Here is a 22055-nt window from a genome sequence, read left to right on the forward strand (position 1 = left end):
GTGTATAGACCTCAGCTCCATCTACCTGATGGTTCTCTGGGAGCTTCTCCTCTGGACAGTCCTGGGAATACAGAGGACGGGGACATCTCTCGGGGGGATTTCTTTCTATGATTCCATCTGTAGGAAACACACAGGGACAGGAGAGATCATTACATGTGATGATGAGATGATGGGAGTAGTATCCAGGTGACCCTGACATGACAGTCCCCCTCCTTACACTGCTGATCGCCCCATAAATCCGTCTCCTCTTCTGCTTCATCTTTAATCTCCACCTTAATATCAATCAGATTTTCATCCTAAAGAACAAAAATGTAGAATGATCTTTGGTTCAATCACTTTCTGGTCAGGTTCTGGGGGAGACCTCAGCTCCATCTACCTGATGGTTCTCTGAGAACTTCTCCTCTGGACAGTCCTGGGAATACAGAGGACGGAGACATCTCTCTGAAGTATTTCTCCTCCTGGATCCATCTGTGGAGACACAAGCACACAGTGACTGAATACATGGCCTCCTGTAGATCTGTCTATAGATCAGACACTTCTCTCAGCTCCTTCACTTCTAGGTTTAGCGATTGGGGCCTAAATTACAATGTTCTGCTCCTCACCAGCTGAACCCCAAGCTAATCCGGTCACCCACATGGAAACCCCAGTCCTAGAACTGCTCTTCCATCCAGAGACCTGCCTTAGGGTCATGTCTTAGGATGGGGGGGGGTCCAACGTGAGCAGGAAGGAGGGAACCAGAAAGAAAAAAGCAGGAGAACTGCTAACTCAGACACGTCCAATACAGTTACTAAAAAGTCTAACTACCAAGAAGCCAGAGATGTCAGGTTTAGAGTGAAAGGACTGCATGGCTCAAGGTCCAGGCTAAGCTTCCAAGGAGATTTTGTTATGGACTATTGATACAAAATGGACACTTGCTTGTTGAGAATTATACTGTAGTTAAAATGGCGGCCAGGTACCCAGCCAACGCCTATAACAAGAATCTTGCTCTTTGCTTTATCATGTGTCACAAGACGGTTTCCGTTCAGCTCAAGCAAGCAGCCTCAAAGAGACAGAAAGTAACAGCTTCCCCCATCTGGAAGGGGGAGGGGGGGGAACTTCCTCTTGCATACAGATGTGACAGAAGATACAATAGAAAAGATACACGCCACCTTACACCCCCACTCCTTCCTGTTCCTTGGTCGGGGCATGCGCACTGCGATGGCCATTGCTGGCACGGCATCGCAGTAACTTATGCACATGCGCCGGCTAACGGCGCAAAAACTGCAGAAAGGAGGCGGTCCATCGGCGAAGGAGAAGAGGAGGAAAGCCGAGCGAGCAGCTGTCACTGCAGACACAGAGAGCCAACAGAGGTACATTTATCTCTTTGATCCGTTAGCCGGCGCATGCGCATAAGCTACTGCGATGCCGTGCCAGCAATGGGCATCGCAGTGCGCATGCCCCGGCCAAGGAAGTCAGCGCGCAGGAGCGGGATCTCGCTGAGGGGGAGAGAAAACAGATGGGCGGGCAGAGGAAGAGGCTGGGCAGGGATAAGAGTCAGAACTGCCTGGGCACCAACGCGGTGGACGCCACCCCTGGGCACTTGCGAGCCCTCATTTACATATGCATCAAAGTTAGTTTTTGGCAGTTTTACAAGTCCACAAAAGCATATAAAGGTACCGTTTTAATCATCTGTGTTGCGGCTACAGCGCTATGGGAACTGTTAAAAAGGGGTAAATGTGCTGACAGACTCCCTTTAATCAGATGTGGTCAAGAAAGAAGCACTCCGTCCAGCAATGTCAGTGCAGGAGACCGAGCTGAAGACACCCGCTGAGGCTTGTAAGATGGCTGAGGGTAAGACTGCTAACATCCAGGTATGCCTTCGGTATCGCCCATTATGGTCCAATCTGGTGAAGCAGAGGTTTGATCCATGGGTAAGCCCATCAATAATGAATGCTGAGGGTTTGAAAAGTCCAGAGGCTGCGCTCACCTGATAGATCTTATAATGGAAGCATGGACTTCCGGTAGAGAACTAGTAGAAAACGAAGAAGGAGGTCCAGCTTCCAAAAAAGAGATGATGTTCTTTATTCCAATACACACAGGGTAGTTAAAAATCCAAGATAGCAGACAAGTCTACGCGTTTCAGATACTCTGATCCTTATTCATGACCAGTTTGTTACTGAATGGCTGCGATCTTAAATAGCCACGTTCCTGACGATCACAGGCGATTGCGATCAGCAGAAGTGAACATGCATAGTCAGCCTCCTGTTATAATGCCAGGTGAGAATGAAAATAAAAGTAAAAAGTTGGATGAAAACAAAGAAAATATTAACACTAAAAATATAGTATGAATAGGAATCAATAGTCAGGATGAAATCGGGTTTACGATTCAAACCTGTTGGGACACGGGAGCCCATGCGAAAAATCCAATAGGAGTCCCTGTTGAGAAGCCCCCACCTCTGGTAGGAGGATTAACTCTTTCCAGAGCTTGAACCTGGAGACCTGCGGTATTGCCCTGATGAGAGACCGCGAAGTGTAGACTGGGAGACATTGCTCACCTTTGTATGTGGAAGGTCCGAAGGAGGTTTGCAGATTCTCACTTTAAGGCTATCTGTGGTACAGCCGACATATTGGAGGCTGTATATAGAACAGGTGATACAGTAAACCACATCGTTAGTGCTGCAATTACCATATTGATTAATGTTAAAGGTATTATGTGTAGCTGTAGAACGTACTTTTATCTTTAGTATTTGTGTCGCTGTCAGAGAACAAACTGGGGCTGATGTTTGATGCCCCGATGCTTCCCGAGAAGGTAAAGGCTAAGCTGTTACCTGAAGTCTACGCTAAGTGGAAGTCTGTGTGATACAGGATGGCTTAGGGCCAGTGGACTTCCAAGTTTATTTCCAAGTTTTAGTTGTTTCCTAGAATCCAGACTGTATAGAAGCGATTCATTCTTCACAATCAGGAGATTGGATAGTGGTGAAACAAGAGACGGGTGGAAAGTCCTAGAGCTACGGTTTGAAGATCTACATCAAGTCCTGATAACCGCCGCCACTGCTGTCGAACTGGAAGAAGAACCTGATTGGATCTACGTGTCGTATTGCAATCAAGTGCCCAGACTATAAGAGCCATAATGTTTTGTTTCATATTGTACAAGGGGGAAATCACAGTCAAATCAAACTCCACCGGTGATATATTATCAAGATGAGTCAGGAACAACTAAGTTGACTTTTGCAGTATAGTGGACTGTAAGACAGAGGACAGATAGGACACTTGGTTTTGGTCTGATAAGTACATCTGTGTGACTGACCCAGTCTATGGTCATTGTGTTTAGATATGACCACACTAACTGTGGATATTGGAGATTAACAGAATGGAGCACTAGTCTGGAGTGTCGGGAATATAAACCAGTGGAAACTACCTCTAGAGTCAGGAAAGGCGAAGGTTTGTCCCAAAGGATGACTATCCTGAAGAGAACCCCACCAAACAGCTGTAAACATGATGAGTGTAATCCTCTGTTCCTGTCCATTAGAAATCCTATCCAACAGGATTTGGGGATATATGTGTTAGGAGCATGTGTAAGTGACCAAGATCCCCTAGGCAAAACTAGAATGTTAGTGAGGGAGAAACCTCAAAGTTCAGTAGCATCTGTGGCTCCTACATCCTTACCTATAATTGGCATTAAATATTTGGCCAATTTTAAAATATGACAACCGGACCTTAGAGACAGGATTTATACAGGAAAGCCCTTTGGTGTTTTCCCTCCAGGATATTGTTCTTATATAATTCAGCTGAATGAGACAAGTAGTGACTCGGATAGGTCCTGACAGTTGGAAGCAGTCCTTGAAGCAATAAGGAGCGTTGGAGAGTACCTCACTTTGCCTGTTCACCGTTGGTCTATTTCCCGTAAAAGGAGGGATTTGTGAGGGATAGGCTTTATATCTCTCTCCACTCGATGGCCGCAAACCAGATGTATGAGCCATGTCTGCCTTCTTCTGTCTTATGGTCAATAGGGGAGGGGGAGGGGGGTTAAATTGCAGTTTTCAAATCTACCTATGAACTCAGAGTTGAAGTTGCTGAAGCCACGCCTATCAGGTTAAGGAGCCAATAGTCTCGTCTTAAGGAACACCCCTTTTGTGATGTCATGTCTGCTATTTAAAGGATATTTGTCCCACTTAGACCCTAATTTCAATTTTCATATATGTAGTTACTAATAACATGATATTCCAGAATCAGTTACTATTAGACTGACTTACCCCATATTTAATAAGATTCAGCCCTTAGCAACCAGTCTGCAGAAAACTGCAATCTCACTATTCAGTTAAGATGGCCGTCACTGCCCTCACCCTGAGGCTAATCCCGCCTGCCCTCACTAGCCAGTAACAATAGCCCCCCAAAAGTGTCAGTAACCAGAGCCCTCCCCCTAAAGGGTTAATCTCCTGCAGCACAAAGGGGTCCTCTTACCACATGTTGCTCTCATTTATACACTGAGCAGACAGCAGATCTCCCTTCCCTGGTCTGCGCTGCTCCAGCTCTGCATTCTCCAGCTCTGCTGAGCGAGGGAGCGTCTGCCAAGTGCAGGGACAGGTAGAAGTGCACACAGCCCAGGCACTGTTATCAGCTGCTGGGGAGGACCTGGCTTTAGTCATTTACTTACAGTCCCTGGCTGTCTGTAATGTGACCCTGCACGATGCTGCGTCCTCCGTCCTTCAACAGATAGACGGACCGTGCCTAGCAACAGACAGACGGACCATGCCTAGCAACCCTATTGTAAGCACAGGTAAAAGCAGGCAGTACAGGAAACAACACTGTGGAATTAAGGGGTAATTGAATAAACAGTGAAAAGTTTAAATAGGGCCACCAAGGAGATATTAATCACCACAATCCAATACTCCAAAAAAAATAATACGACAGTTATACTTTAAGGCAATGTAACTGGAATAAAGCCTCTCTTGTTCTGGCTCAGGGGGATGAGAAGATGTTTCAATGAAACCAACTGGTGTGTCTGGTCTCATTATGGAAGCAGTATGATACATAATTACACTTCTAACTGATTTGTCACCACATAAAGAAGATGAGAATCACAAATATTGTGATAACAGCGGTCACAGCTCACACAACGAGAAACCGGGGCAGGACTAGAAACCTCCTGATCTCCACTGATCAGCACTTGGGGGGTCACAGCTCACACAACGAGAAACCGGGGCAGGACTAGAAACCTCCTGACATAGGCACTGATCAGCGCTTGGGGGTTCACAGCTCACACAACGAGAAACCGGGGCAGGACTAGAAACCTCCTGATCTCCACTGATCAGCACTTGGCGGTCACAGCTCACACAACGAGAAACCGGGCAGGACTAGAAACCTCCTGACATAGGCACTGATCAGCGCTTGGGGGTTCACAGCTCACACAACGAGAAACCGGGGCAGGACTAGAAACCTCCTGATCTCCACTGATCAGCACTTGGCGGTCACAGCTCACACAACGAGAAACCGGGGCAGGACTAGAAACCTCCTGATCTCCACTGATCAGCACTTGGCTGTCACAGCTCACACAACGAGAAACCGGGGCAGGACTAGAAACCTCCTGACATAGGCACTGATCAGCGCTTGGGGGTTCACAGATCACACACAGAAAACTGGAGCAGGACTGGAAAACCTCCTGATCTACACTGATCAGCACTTGGCAGTCACAGCTCACACACAGAGAAACTGGAGCAGGACTGGAAAACCTCCTGATGTAGGCACTGATCAGCACTTGGCGGTCACAGCTCACACAACGAGAAACCGGGGCAGGACTAGAAACCTCCTGATCTCCACTGATCAGCACTTGGGGGTTCACAGATCACACACAGAAAACTGGAGCAGGACTGGAAAACCTCCTGATTTCCACTGATCAGCACTTGGCAGTCACAGCTCACACACAGAGAAACTGGAGCAGGAATGGAAAACCTTCTGATGTAGGCACTGATCAGCACTTGGCGGTCACAGCTCACACAACGAGAAACCGGGGCAGGACTAGAAACCTCCTGATCTCCACTGATCAGCACTTGGGGGTTCACAGATCACACACAGAAAACTGGAGCAGGACTGGAAAACCTCCTGATTTCCACTGATCAGCACTTGGCAGTCACAGATCACACACAGAAAACTGTAGCAGGACTGGAAAACCTCCTGATGTAGGCACTGATCAGCACTTGGCGGTCACAGCTCACACAACGAGAAACCGGGGCAGGACTAGAAACCTCCTGATCTCCACTGATCAGCACTTGGCTGTCACAGCTCACACAACGAGAAACCGGGGCAGGACTAGAAACCTCCTGATCTCCACTGATCAGCACTTGGGGGTTCACAGATCACACACAGAAAACTGGAGCAGGACTGGAAACCTCCTGACATAGGCACTGATCAGCACTTGGCGGTCACAGATCACACACAGAGAAACTGGAGCAGGACTGGAAACCTCCTGACATAGGCACTGATCAGCGCTTGGCAGTCACAGCTCACACAACGAGAAACCGGGGCAGGACTGGAAACCTCCTGATCTCCACTGATCAGCACTTGGGGGTTCACAGATCACACACAGAAAACTGGAGCAGGACTGGAAACCTCCTGACATAGGCACTGATCAGCACTTGGCGGTCACAGATCACACACAGAGAAACTGGAGCAGGACTGGAAACCTCCTGACATAGGCACTGATCAGCGCTTGGCAGTCACAGCTCACACAACGAGAAACCGGGGCAGGACTAGAAACCTTCTGACATAGGCACTGATCAGCACTTGTGGGTCACAGATCACACACAGAGAAACTGGAGCAGGACTGGAAAACCTCCTGATTTCCACTGATCAGCACTTGGTGGTCACAGATCACACACAGAGAAACTGGAGCAGGACTGGAAAACCTCCTGATTTCCACTGATCAGCGCTTGGGGGTTCACAGATCACACACAGAGAAACTGGAGCAGGACTGGAAAACCTCCTGATATAGGCACTGATCAGCGCTTGGGGGTTCACAGATCACACACAGAAAACTGGAGCAGGACTGGAAACCTCCTGACATAGGCACTGATCAGCACTTGGCGGTCACAGATCACACACAGAGAAACTGGAGCAGGACTGGAAACCTCCTGACATAGGCACTGATCAGCGCTTGGCAGTAACAGCTCACACAACGAGAAACCGGGGCAGGACTAGAAACCTTCTGACATAGGCACTGATCAGCACTTGTGGGTCACAGATCACACACAGAAAACTGGAGCAGGACTGGAAAACCTCCTGACATAGGCACTGATCAGCACTTGGTGGTCACAGATCACACATAGAGAAACTGGAGCAGGACTGGAAAACCTCCTGATTTCCACTGATCAGCGCTTGGGGGTTCACAGATCACACACAGAGAAACTGGAGCAGGACTGGAAAACCTCCTGACATAGGCACTGATCAGCACTTGGTGGTCACAGATCACACATAGAGAAACTGGAGCAGGACTGGAAAACCTCCTGATTTCCACTGATCAGCGCTTGGCGGTCACAGATCACACACAGAAAACTGGAGCGGGACTGGAAAACCTCCTGATGTAGGCACTGATCAGCACTTGGCGGTCACAGCTCACACACAGAAAAACTGGAGCAGGACTGGAAAACCTCCTGATTTCCACTGATCAGCACTTGGCGGTCACAGCTCACACACAGAAAAACTGGAGCAGGACTGGAAAACCTCCTGATTTCCACTGATCAGCACTTGGCGGTCACAGATCACACACAGAGAAACTGGAGCAGGACTAGAAAACCTCCTGATTTCCACTGATCAGCACTTGGTGGTCACAGATCACATACAGAGAAACTGGAGCAGGACTGGAAAACCTCCTGATCTCCACTGATCAGCACTTGGCGGTCACAGCTCACAAAGAGAGAAAAACTGGAGCAGGACTGGAAAACCTCCTGACATAGGCACTGATCAGCACTTGGTGGTCACAGATCACACACAGAGAAACTGGAGCAGGACTGGAAAACCTCCTGATATAGGCACTGATCAGCGCTTGGCGGTCACAGATCACACACAGAAAAACTGAAGCAGGACTGGAAAACCTCCTGATATCCATTGATCAGCGCTTGGGGGTTCACAGATCACACACAGAGAAACTGGAGCAGGACTGGAAAACCTCCTGACATAGGCACTGATCAGCACTTGGCGGTCACAGATCACACACAGAAAACTGGAGCAGGACTGGAAACCTCCTGACATAGGCACTGATCAGCACTTGGCGGTCACAGATCACACAGAGAGAAAAACTGGAGCAGGACTGGAAAACCTCCTGATCTCCACTGATCAGCACTTGGCGGTCACAGATTACACACAGAGAAACTGGAGCAGGACTGGAAAACCTCCTGACATAGGCACTGATCAGCACTTGGTGGTCACAGATCACACATAGAGAAACTGGAGCAGGACTGGAAAACCTCCTGATCTCCACTGATCAGCACTTGGCGGTCACAGATCACACACAGAGAAACTGGAGCAGGACTGGAAAACCTCCTGATTTCCACTGATCAGCACTTGGTGGTCACAGATCACTCAATGAGAAACCGGGGCAGGACTAGAAACCTCCTGACATAAGCACTGATCAGCACTTGGGGGGTCACAGCTCACACAACGAGAAACCGGGGCAGGACTAGAAACCTAAAGACATAGGCACTGATCAGCGCTTGGCAGTCACAGCTCACACACAGAAAACTGGAGCAGGACTGGAAAACCTCCTGATGTAGGCACTAATCAGCACTTGGCGGTCACAGATCACACACAGAAAAACTGGAGCAGGACTGGAAAACTTCCTGATCTACACTGATCAGCACTTGGCAGTCACAGCTCACACACAGAGAAACTGGAGCAGGACTGGAAAACCTCCTGATGTAGGCACTGATCAGCACTTGGCGGTCACAGCTCACTCAACGAGAAACCGGGGCAGGACTAGAAACCTCCTGACATAAGCACTGATCAGCACTTGGGGGGTCACAGATCACACACAGAGAAAAACTGTGTAACGGATCACCTGGCACCCCGACTGAGTACCTCCGTTGACGGATGCTCCTAGCGTTTTCCTGAGGTTCCCAAGCACTCTGGCAGACACCACAATCACCGAACCGAAGAAGCATATAAATCCTCTTCAAGCATATGAATGCTGTAGACAGTTGAATAGGAACCATACGAATAGGTTTTCACTCCTAGCAGTCAAACTGGGACAGCATACAATAAATCCTCCCCCAAGAATGAGACGACACTTCACCTTGAGGGTTAAAACAGGAACTCTCTTTATTTTAACACAAGCATTGATTTATACACATCTTCCAACAAGGTTACTACCCACAGGGCTCTGCAAAAACAGCCAATCATATGTATCTACAGTATTTAAACCTTCCCAGCAATTGTACGCAAAATCCCCTTCCCTCAGTCTGTAACGCAATAAACAAAACACAATGAGCATTGTCTGAGATGTAATTAACCAACACAATAAGCATTGTCTGAGACGCAATCCACAAAATACAATTACCAAACGTAATGGACTAACTTGAACCCTGGCATGCACATATACAATTTAACCGAACACATAATAACATACATAGTATTTAAAACAGCCTGAATGCAATCTGCTACACAGTCTTAAAGGGGCATTGTTCCTAAAAGTCATAATATGTCCACGGATGGCCATTAAAGGGCCAGTAGCAGCAATATAAAATACCACATGCACAAATATTGCATTCAAACGTACCAATTTACCAGGGGCCATAGTCAGCAGGTAGGAGGCGGGCAGCCAGGCCTCTCCAATGCCCAGTGGCGAGGCGGGTTCTGCCACAAACTGGAGCAGGACTGGAAAACCTCTTGATATAGGCACTGATCAGCGCTTGGCGGTCACAGATCACACACAGAAAAACTGGAGCAGGACTGGAAAACCTCCTGATATCCATTGATCAGCACTTGGGGGTTCACAGATCACACACAGAGAAACTGGAGCAGGACTGGAAAACCTCCTGACATAGGCACTGATCAGCGCTTGGCAGTCACAGCTCACACACAGAAAACTGGAGCAGGACTGGAAAACCTCCTGATGTAGGCACTGATCAGCACTTGGCGGTCACAGATCACACACAGAAAAACTGGAGCAGGACTTGAAAACCTCCTGACATAAGCACAGATCAGCACTTGGCGGTCACAGATCACACACAGAAAAACTGGAGCAGGACTGGAAAACTTTCTGATGTAGGCACTGATCAGCGCTTAGTATTCACAGCTCACAGACAGAGAAAAACTGGAGCAGGACTAGAAACCTCCTGATGTAGGCACTGATCAGCACTTGGCAGTCACAGATCACACACAGAGAAACTGAAGCAGGACTAGAAACCTCCTGACATAGGCACTGATCAGCGCTTAGTATTCACAGCTCACACACAGAAAAACTGGAGCAGGACTGGAAAACCTCCTGATCTCCACTGAAAAGCACTTGGCGGTCACAGATCACACAGAGAGAAAAACTGGAGCAGGACTGGAAAACCTCCTGATGTAGGCACTGATCAGCACTTGGCGGTCACAGCTCACACACAGAAAAACTGGAGCAGGACTGGAAAACCTCCTGATTTCCACTGATCAGCACTTGGCAGTCACAGCTCACACACAGAGAAACTGGAGCAGGACTGGAAAACCTCCTGATGTAAGCACTAATCAGCACTTGGCGGTCACAGCTCACACACAGAAAAACCGGGGTAGGACTAGAAACCTCCTGACATAAGCACTGATCAGCACTTGGGGGGTCACAGCTCACACAACGAGAAACCGGGGCAGGACTAGAAACCTCAAGACATAGGCACTGATCAGCGCTTGGCAGTCACAGCTCACACACAGAAAAACTGGAGCAGGACTGGAAAACCTCCTGATATAGGCACTGATCAGCGCTTGGCAGTCACAGCTCACACACAGAAAAACTGGAGCAGGACTGGAAAACCTCCTGATGTAGGCACTGATCAGCACTTGGCGGTCACAGATCACACACAGAAAAACTGGAGCAGGACTGGAAAACCTCCTAACATAGGCACTGATCAGCGCTTAGTATTCACAGCTCACACACAGAGAAACTGGAGCAGGACTAGAAACCTCCTGACATAGGCACTGATCAGCGCTTAGTATTCACAGCTCACACACAGAGAAACTGGAGCAGGACTAGAAACCTCCTGACATAGGCACTGATCAGCGCTTAGTATTCACAGCTCACACACAGAAAAACTGGAGCAGGACTAGAAAACCTCCTGATTTCCACTGATCAGCGCTTGGCGGTCACAGATCACACACAGAGAAAAACTGGAGCAGGACTGGAAAACCTCCTGACATAGGCACTGATCAGCGCTTAGTATTCACAGCTCACACACAGAAAAACTGGAGTAGGACTAGAAAACCTCCTGATTTCCACTGATCAGCGCTTGGCGGTCACAGATCACACACAGAGAAAAACTGGAGCAGGACTGGAAAACCTCCTGACATAGGCACTGATCAGCGCTTAGTATTCACAGCTCACACACAGAAAAACTGGAGCAGGACTAGAAAACCTCCTGATTTCCACTGATCAGCACTTGGGGGTCACAGATCACACACAGAAAACTGGAGCAGGACTGGAAAACCTCCTGACATAGGCACTGATCAGCACTTGGCGGTCACAGATCACATACAGAGAAACTGGAGCAGGACTGGAAAACCTCCTGATATAGGCACTGATCAGCACTTGGCGGTCACAGATCACATACAGAGAAACTGGAGCAGGACTGGAAAACCTCCTGATCTCCACTGATCAGCACTTGGGGGGTCACAGATCACACACAGAAAACTGGAGCAGGACTGGAAAACCTCCTGACATAGGCACTGATCAGCACTTGGGGGGTCACAGATCACACACAGAAAACTGGAGCAGGACTGGAAAACCTCCTGATGTAGGCACTGATCAGCGCTTAGTATTCACAGCTCGCACACAGAGAAAAACTGGAGCAGGACTGGAAAACCTCCTGATGTAGGCACTGATCAGCACTTAGTATTCACAGCTCACACACAGAGAAAAACTGGAGCAGGACTGGAAAACCTTCCGACATAGGCACTGATCAGCACTTAGTATTCGCAGCTCACACACAGAGAAACTGGAGCAGGACTAGAAAACCTCCTGATCTCCACTGATCAGCACTTGGCGGTCACAGCTCACACAGAGAAACTGGAGCAGGACTGGAAAACCTCCTGATCTCCACTGATCAGCACTTGGCGGTCACAGATCACACAGAGAAACTGGAGCAGGACTGGAAAACCTCCTGATCTCCACTGATCAGCACTTGGCAGTCACAGCTCACACAGAGAAACTGGAGCAGGACTGGAAAACCTCCTGATCTCCACTGATCAGCACTTGGCGGTCACAGATCACACAGAGAAACTGGAGCAGGACTGGAAAACCTCCTGACATAGGCACTGATGAGCACTTGGCGGTCACAGATCACACACAGAGAAACTGGAGCAGGACTGGAAAACCTCCTGATCTCCACTGATCAGCACTTGGCAGTCACAGCTCACACAGAGAAACTGGAGCAGGACTGGAAAACCTCCTGATCTCCACTGATCAGCACTTGGCGGTCACAGATCACACAGAGAAACTGGAGCAGGACTGGAAAACCTCCTGACATAGGCACTGATGAGCACTTGGCAGTCACAGATCACACACAGAGAAACTGGAGCAGGACTGGAAAACCTACTGATCTCCACTGATCAGCACTTGGCGGTCACAGATCACACAGAGAAACTGGAGCAGGACTGGAAAACCTCCTGATCTCCACTGATCAGCACTTGGCAGTCACAGCTCACACAGAGAAACTGGAGCAGGACTGGAAAACCTCCTGATCTCCACTGATCAGCACTTGGCGGTCACAGATCACACAGAGAAACTGGAGCAGGACTGGAAAACCTCCTGACATAGGCACTGATGAGCACTTGGCGGTCACAGATCACACACAGAGAAACTGGAGCAGGACTGGAAAACCTCCTGATCTCCACTGATCAGCGCTTGGCGGTCACAGATCACACAACGAGAAACTGGAGCAGGACTGGAAAACCTCCTGATCTCCACTGATCAGCGCTTGGCGGTCACAGATCACACAACGAGAAACCGGGGCAGGACTGGAAAAAAAATTAAAAATCAATAATTTGTTAAGCGCTGAAAGCCACAGGAGGAACAGGGATATGGACTTAGTGACTACAAATCAGGGATGAAGAAAAAAACATATATAAAATAATCACTGATCACTGCAGCTCCCAGTTAATCTTCTCGTCACCGGAGTCGCTGTTGGGGTGTACCACAAGTCCCAGCAGACACACAGTACAGAGGGGCACAGCATGGCTGCCTGCAGTCGGATGCTTCTTGATCCCTCTGGTGCAGCATTCCAGCCAATCACAGCGCTGACCGGGGACGCCAGACACTTGGGAGTCGGGACCCTCGTCTACCCTCAGGGGTGATGGCCGACTAAGCCCACCTGCAGCGCCCTCACTGGTCTTTACATGGAGGAGGAAGAGCAGCCATCTCAGCCCGGATGTTGTGACCAGAGGTTTCTGTGCCCCATCTGTACCGTGCTGGGCAGGAAGAGGCAAAGGCTTTACAGGGGTACTCTGCTTATTACTACTGGTAATAACACCCCCCAGTGCCAGCCTGTGCCCACATACAGGCTCCTCCTACATACATGATAACCAATCACATTACCAGAAAGGGGAGTGACCTGTTATACCGTGTCATCTCCATACATTACAGTATAGAAGTATTAATCTGTGTACATCATACACATGACTGTAATAACACCCCCACCCCCAGTGCCAGCCTGTGCCCATATACATATATAGGCTTCTCTTACCCGGTGATGTGACGGGTCGGTGATCCTCCATCATGGCGTCCTCGTACCGATCCTTGAGTCCTTCTATATACTCCCACTTCTCCATGGACATCCTGACACCTTAAAGGAACCTGACAACACAATGACACCATCATCACCCAGACCCCTCCAGACCCCCACCCAGAACCTCCCAGTATTCCCAGCAGTGTCACCTCTCCAGTCAGCAGCTCAGTGATCTTGCTGGTGAGTCCTAGGATCTTCTGCTCATGTGGCAGAGGGTGAGGAGTCCGGCTCCACCCACCTGACTCATGGAGATGGATGATGGGAGTAACAGAAGTCCACTATTGTGTAATCCTGTGGAAAAAACAGAGAGTAGTAGAACATAGTCTCACCGCTCTTACAGTATAGAGTCCATAGTCTCACTGCTCGTACAGTAAAGAGTCCATAGTCTCACTGCTCTTACAGTATAGAGTCCATAGTCTCACTGCTCTTACAGTATAGAGTCCATAGTCTCACTGCTCGTACAGTAAAGAGTCCATAGTCTCACCGCTCTTACAGTATAGAGTCCATAGTCTCACTGCTCTTACAGTAAAGAGTCCATAGTCTCACTGCTCTTACAGTATAGAGTCCATAGTCTCACTGCTCTTACAGTAAAGAGTCCATAGTCTCACTGCTCTTACAGTAAAGAGTCCATAGTCTCACTGCTCTTACAGTAAAGAGTCCATAGTCTCACTGCTCTTACAGTATAGAGTCCATAGTCTCACTGCTCTTACAGTATAGAGTCCATAGTCTCACTGCTCTTACAGTAAAGAGTCCATAGTCTCACTGCTCTTACAGTATAGAGTCCATAGTCTCACTGCTCGTACAGTAAAGAGTCCATAGTCTCACCGCTCTTACAGTATAGAGTCCATAGTCTCACTGCTCTTACAGTAAAGAGTCCATAGTCTCACTGCTCTTACAGTATAGAGTCCATAGTCTCACTGCTCTTACAGTAAAGAGTCCATAGTCTCACTGCTCTTACAGTAAAGAGTCCATAGTCTCACTGCTCTTACAGTAAAGAGTCCATAGTCTCACTGCTCTTACAGTATAGAGTCCATAGTCTCACTGCTCTTACAGTATAGAGTCCATAGTCTCACTGCTCTTACAGTAAAGAGTCCATAGTCTCACTGCTCTTACAGTATAGAGTCCATAGTCTCACTGCTCCTACAGTAAAGAGTCCATAGTCTCACTGCTCTTACAGTATAGAGTCCATAGTCTCACTGCTCTTACAGTAAAGAGTCCATAGTCTCACTGCTCTTACAGTATATAGTCCATAGTCTCACTGCTCTTACAGTATAGAGTCCATAGTCTCACTGCTCTTACAGTATAGAGTCCATAGTCTCACTGCTCTTACAGTATAGAGTCCATAGTCTCACTGCTCTTACCGTACAGAGTCCATAGTCTCACTGCTCTTACAGTAAAGAGTCCATAGTCTCACTGCTCTTACAGTATAGAGTCCATAGTCTCACTGCTCTTACAGTAAAGAGTCCATAGTCTCACTGCTCTTACAGTAAAGAGTCCACAGTCTCACTGCTCTTACAGTAAAGAGTCCATAGTCTCACTGCTCTTACAGTATATAGTCCATAGTCTCACTGCTCTTACAGTAAAGAGTCCATAGTCTCACTGCTCTTACAGTATAGAGTCCATAGTCTCACTGCTCTTACAGTATATAGTCCATAGTCTCACTGCTCTTACTGTAAAGAGTCCATAGTCTCACTGCTCTTACAGTAAAGAGTCCATAGTCTCACTGCTCTTACAGTAAAGAGTCCATAGTCTCACTGCTCTTACAGTAAAGAGTCCATAGTCTCACTGCTCTTACAGTAAAGAGTCCATAGTCTCACTGCTCTTACAGTATAGAGTCCATAGTCTCACTGCTCTTACAGTATAGAGTCCATAGTCTCACTGCTCTTACAGTAAAGAGTCCATAGTCTCACTGCTCTTACAGTAAAGAGTCCACAGTCTCACTGCTCTTACAGTAAATAGTCCATAGTCTCACTGCTCTTACAGTAAAGAGTCCATAGTCTCACTGCTCTTACAGTAAAGAGTCCATAGTCTCACTGCTCTTACAGTATAGAGTCCATAGTCTCACTGCTCTTACAGTATAGAGCCCATAGTCTCACTGCTCTTACAGTAAAGAGTCCATAGTCTCACTGCTCTTACAGTATAGAGTCCATAGTCTCACTGCTCTTACAGTAAAGAGTCCATAGTCTCACTGCTCTTACAGTAAAGAGTCCATAGTCTTACTGCTCTTACAGTAAAGAGTCCATAGTCTCACCGCTCTTACAGTAAAGAGTCCATAGTCTCACTGCTCTTACAGTAAAGAGTCCATAGTCTCACTGCTCTTACAGTAAAGAGTCCATAGTCTCACTGCTCTTACAGTAAAGAGTCCATAGTCTCACTGCTCTTACAGTATAGAGTCCATAGTCTCACTGCTCTTACAGTAAAGAGTCCATAGTCTCACTGCTCTTACAGTAAAGAGTCCATAGTCTCACTGCTCTTACAGTATAGAGTCCATAGTCTCACTGCTCTTACAGTAAAGAGTCCATAGTCTCACTGCTCTTACAGTACAGAGTCCATAGTCTCACTGCCATTACAGTAAAGAGTCCATAGTCTCACTGCTCTTACAGTAAAGAGTCCATAGTCTCACTGCTCTTACAGTAAAGAGTCCATAGTCTCACTGCTCTTACAGTAAAGAGTCCATAGTCTCACTGCTCTTACAGTAAAGAGTCCATAGTCTCACTGCTCTTACAGTAAAGAGTCCATAGTCTCACTGCTCTTACAGTACAGAGTCCATAGTCTCACTGCTCTTACAGTAAAGAGTCCATAGTCTCACTGCTCTTACAGTACAGAGTCCATAGTCTCACTGCTCTTACAGTAAAGAGTCCATAGTCAAAGTAAAAAGTTTATAGGACATTACAGAGGAGGTAAAAGAGGAGAGGACCACAACCCCCAACATTTCTAGCCTGTCATTATGTGATATCAGAGGACATTACAGGAGGAGGTAGAAGAGGACTACAACTCCCAGCATGTCCGGCCTGTTATTATGTGATATCAGAGGACATTACAGGAGGAGGGAGAAGAGGAGAGGACTACAACTCCCAGCATGTCCGGCCCATTATTATATGATATCAGAGAACATTACAGGGGGTAGAAGAGGACTACAACTCCCAGCATGTCCGGCCCGTTATTATATGATATCAGAGGACATTACAGGAGGAGGGAGAAGAGGAGAGGACTACAACTCCCAGCATGTTTAGCCCGTTAGTATATGATATCAGAGGACATTACTGGAGGAGGTAGAAGAGGAGAGGACTACAACTCCCAGCATGTCCAGCCTGTTATTATGTGATATCAGAGGACATTACAGGAGGAGGGAGAAGAGGAGAGGACTACAACTCCCAGCATGTCCAGCCTGTTAATATGTGATATCAGAGGACATTACAGGAGGAGGTAGAAGAGGAGAGGACTACAACTCCCAGCATGTCCAGCCTGTTATTATGTGATATCAGAGGACATTACAGGAGGAGGTAGGAGAGGACTACAACTCCCAGCATGTCCAGCCTGTTATTATGTGATATCAGAGGACATTACAGGAGGAGGGAGGAGAGGACTACAACTCCCAGCATGTCCAGCCTGTTATTATGTGATATCAGAGGACATTACAGGAGGAGGGAGGAGAGGACTACAACTCCCAGCATGTCCAGCCTGTTATTATATGATATCAGAGGACATTACAGGAGGAGGGAGGAGAGGACTACAACTCCCAGCATGTCCAGCCCGTTATTATGTGGTATCAGAGGACATTACAGGAGGAGGTAGGAGAGGACTACAACTCCCAGCATGTCCAGCCTGTTATTATGTGATATCAGAGGACATTACAGGAGGAGGTAGGAGAGGACTACAACTCCCAGCATGTCCAGCCTGTTATTATGTGATATCAGAGGACATTACAGGAGGAGGTAGGAGAGGACTACAACTCCCAGCATGTCCAGCCCGTTATTATATGATATCAGAGGACATTACAGGAGGAGGGAGGAGAGGACTACAACTCCCAGCATGTCCAGCCTGTTATTATGCGATATCAGAGGACATAACAGGAGGAGGTAGGAGAGGACTACAACTCCCAGCATGTCCAGCCTGTTATTATGTGATATCAGAGGACATAACAGGAGGAGGTAGGAGAGGACTACAACTCCCAGCATGTCCAGCCTGTTATTATATGATATCAGAGGACATTACAGGAGGAGGGAGGAGAGGACTACAACTCCCAGCATGTCCAGCCTGTTATTATGTGATATCAGAGGACATTACAGGAGGAGGTAGAAGAGGACTACAACTCCCAGCATGTCCAGCCTGTTATTATGTGATATCAGAGGACATTACAGGAGGAGGTAGGAGAGGACTACAACTCCCAGCATGTCCAGCCTGTTATTATATGATATCAGAGGACATTACAGGAGGAGGGAGAAGAGGACTACAACTCCCAGCATGTCCAGCCTGTTACTATGTGATATCAGAGGACATTACAGGAGGAGGTAGGAGAGGACTACAACTCCCAGCATGTCCAGCCTGTTATTATGTGATATCAGAGGACATTACAGGAGGAGGTAGGAGAGGACTACAACTCCCAGCATGTCCAGCCCGTTATTATGTGATATCAGAGGACATTACAGGAGGAGGTAGGAGAGGACTACAACTCCCAGCATGTCCGGCCCGTTATTATGTGATATCAGAGGACATTACAGGAGGAGGTAGGAGAGGACTACAACTCCCAGCATGTCCAGCCTGTTATTATGTGATATCAGAGGACATTACAGGAGGAGGTAGGAGAGGACTACAACTCCCAGCATGTCCAGCCTGTTACTATGTGATATCAGAGGACATTACAGGAGGAGGGAGGAGAGGACTACAACTCCCAGCATGTCCAGCCTGTTATTATGTGATATCAGAGGACATTACAGGAGGAGGTAGGAGAGGACTACAACTCCCAGCATGTCCAGCCTGTTATTATGTGGTATCAGAGGACATTACAAGAGGAGGTAGGAGAGGACTACAACTCCCAGCATGTCCAGCCTGTTATTATGTGATATCAGAGGACATTACAGGAGGAGGTAGGAGAGGACTACAACTCCCAGCATGTCCAGCCTGTTATTATATGATATCAGAGGACATTACAGGAGGAGGTAGGAGAGGACTACAACTCCCAGCATGTCCAGCCCGTTATTATGTGATATCAGAGGACATTACAGGAGGAGGGAGAAGAGGAGAGGACTACAACTCCCAGCATGTCCAGCCCGTTATTATGTGATATCAGAGGACATTACAGGAGGAGGTAGGGGAGGAGAGGACTACAACTCCCAGCATGTCCAGCCTGTTATTATGTGATATCAGAGGACATTACAGGAGGAGGTAGGAGAGGACTACAACTCCCAGCATGTCCAGCCTGTTATTATGTGATATCAGAGGACATTACAGGAGGGGGTAGGAGAGGACTACAACTCCCAGCATGTCCAGCCTGTTATTATGTGATATCAGAGGACATTACAGGAGGAGGTAGGAGAGGACTACAACTCCCAGCATGTCCAGCCTGTTACTATGTGATATCAGAGGACATTACAGGAGGAGGTAGGAGAGGACTACAACTCCCAGCATGTCCAGCCTGTTATTATGTGATATTAGAGGACATTACAGGGGAGGAGGGAGAGGAGAGGACTACAACTCCCAGCATGTCCAGCCTGTTATTATATGATATCAGAGGACATTACAGGAGGAGGTAGGAGAGGAGAGGACTACAACTCCCAGCATGTCCAGCCTGTTATTATATGATATCAGAGGACATTACAGGAGGAGGTAGGAGAGGACTACAACTCCCAGCATGTCCAGCCTGTTATTATATGATATCAGAGGACATTACAGGAGAAGGTAGAAGAGGAGAGGACTACAACTCCCAGCATGTCCAGCCTGTTATTATGTGATATCAGAGGACATTACAGGAGGAGGTAGGAGAGGACTACAACTCCCAGCATGTCCAGCCTGTTATTATGTGATATCAGAGGACATTACAGGAGGAGGTAGGAGAGGACTACAACTCCCAGCATGTCCAGCCTGTTATTATATGATATCAGAGGACATTACAGGAGGAGGTAGGAGAGGACTACAACTCCCAGCATGTCCAGCCTGTTATTATATGATATCAGAGGACATTACAGGAGGAGGTAGGAGAGGAGAGGACTACAACTCCCAGCATGTCCAGCCTGTTATTATATGATATCAGAGGACATTACAGGAGGAGGTAGGAGAGGACTACAACTCCCAGCATGTCCAGCCTGTTATTATATGATATCAGAGGACATTACAGGAGAAGGTAGAAGAGGAGAGGACTACAACTCCCAGCATGTCCAGCCTGTTATTATGTGATATCAGAGGACATTACAGGAGGAGGTAGGAGAGGACTACAACTCCCAGCATGTCCAGCCTGTTATTATGTGATATCAGAGGACATTACAGGAGGAGGTAGGAGAGGACTACAACTCCCAGCATGTCCAGCCTGTTATTATGTGATATCAGAGGACATTACAGGAGGAGGTAGGAGAGGACTACAACTCCCAGCATGTCCAGCCTGTTACTATGTGATATCAGAGGACATTACAGGAGGAGGTAGGAGAGGACTACAACTCCCAGCATGTCCAGCCTGTTATTATGTGATATCAGAGGACATTACAGGAGGAGGGAGGAGAGGACTACAACTCCCAGCATGTCCAGCCTGTTATTATGTGATATCAGAGGACATTACAGGAGGAGGGAGGAGAGGACTACAACTCCCAGCATGTCCAGCCTGTTATTATGTGATATCAGAGGACATTACAGGAGGAGGTAGGACAGGACTACAACTCCCAGCATGTCCAGCCTGTTATTATGTGATATCAGAGGACATTACAGGAGGAGGTAGGAGAGGACTACAACTCCCAGCATGTCCAGCCTGTTATTATATGATATCAGAGGACATTACAGGAGAAGGTAGAAGAGGAGAGGACTACAACTCCCAGCATGTCCAGCCTGTTATTATGTGATATCAGAGGACATTACAGGAGGAGGTAGGAGAGGACTACAACTCCCAGCATGTCCAGCCTGTTATTATGTGATATCAGAGGACATTACAGGAGGAGGTAGGAGAGGACTACAACTCCCAGCATGTCCAGCCTGTTATTATGTGATATCAGAGGACATTACAGGAGGAGGTAGGAGAGGACTACAACTCCCAGCATGTCCAGCCTGTTACTATGTGATATCAGAGGACATTACAGGAGGAGGTAGGAGAGGACTACAACTCCCAGCATGTCCAGCCTGTTATTATGTGATATCAGAGGACATTACAGGAGGAGGGAGGAGAGGACTACAACTCCCAGCATGTCCAGCCTGTTATTATGTGATATCAGAGGACATTACAGGAGGAGGGAGGAGAGGACTACAACTCCCAGCATGTCCAGCCTGTTATTATGTGATATCAGAGGACATTACAGGAGGAGGTAGGACAGGACTACAACTCCCAGCATGTCCAGCCTGTTATTATGTGATATCAGAGGACATTACAGGAGGAGGTAGGAGAGGAGAGGACTACAACCCCCAGCATTTACCTGGCTTCCAGCTGTCAGAATGACTCCTTCTCCTCCATAGGAACAGCTCGGTAGCTCCGCCCCTGAAGTCACATGACTGATCACAGGTCCTTAGTCCCCACTCATAGTCTGCATTTCTAGGCTCCGCCCCTTACATGTATTGTCGCCTGGTGATGACGTCATTGCAGGTCCTGCAGTCTACTAGTGTGCAGCGCCGGTATGTATCAGCTGTTCATTCACACCGTGCGGATCGTCTCCTGTCACATACACACAGGAGGAGTGACTGAAGCGCCACCTACCGGCGCAGAGCCACCTTGTCACAGGACGAGCCTTCATAGTGTCTGCTGCCAGGAGAGGGCCGCCCCTGAGCTGTCTGCCTCTGTGTCCTGGGGGTCAGGGTGACCACCGAGGGGTCTGGAGGAGGACAGAGGTCTCTGGGGAGGGGACAAAGGGGTCTGGGGGAGGACAGAGGTCTCTGGAGGAGGGGACAAAGGGGTCTGGGGAGGACAGAGGTCTCTGGAGGAGGGGA

The 22055-nt window shown here is 48.0% G+C and overlaps 2 long non-coding RNA genes across 2 annotated transcripts; both read right to left on the reverse strand.

Annotated features, from left to right (window-relative positions):
* Positions 1-444: 444 nt before the first annotated feature.
* On the reverse strand, positions 445-21624 carry LOC120990602. Its single transcript, XR_005776457.1, has 4 exons — positions 21548-21624; positions 14087-14228; positions 13896-14005; positions 445-468 (listed from the first exon to the last, which is right to left on the reverse strand). It is a non-coding gene; the product is annotated as an uncharacterized LOC120990602 (long non-coding RNA).
* LOC120990601 lies at positions 10840-12031 on the reverse strand. Its single transcript, XR_005776456.1, has 3 exons — positions 12018-12031; positions 11718-11792; positions 10840-11047 (listed from the first exon to the last, which is right to left on the reverse strand). It is a non-coding gene; the product is annotated as an uncharacterized LOC120990601 (long non-coding RNA).
* Positions 21625-22055: the final 431 nt, after the last annotated feature.

Source organism: Bufo bufo, chromosome 2, assembly GCF_905171765.1.
Source record: "Bufo bufo chromosome 2, aBufBuf1.1, whole genome shotgun sequence".
Classification (NCBI taxonomy): Eukaryota; Metazoa; Chordata; class Amphibia; order Anura; family Bufonidae; genus Bufo; species Bufo bufo.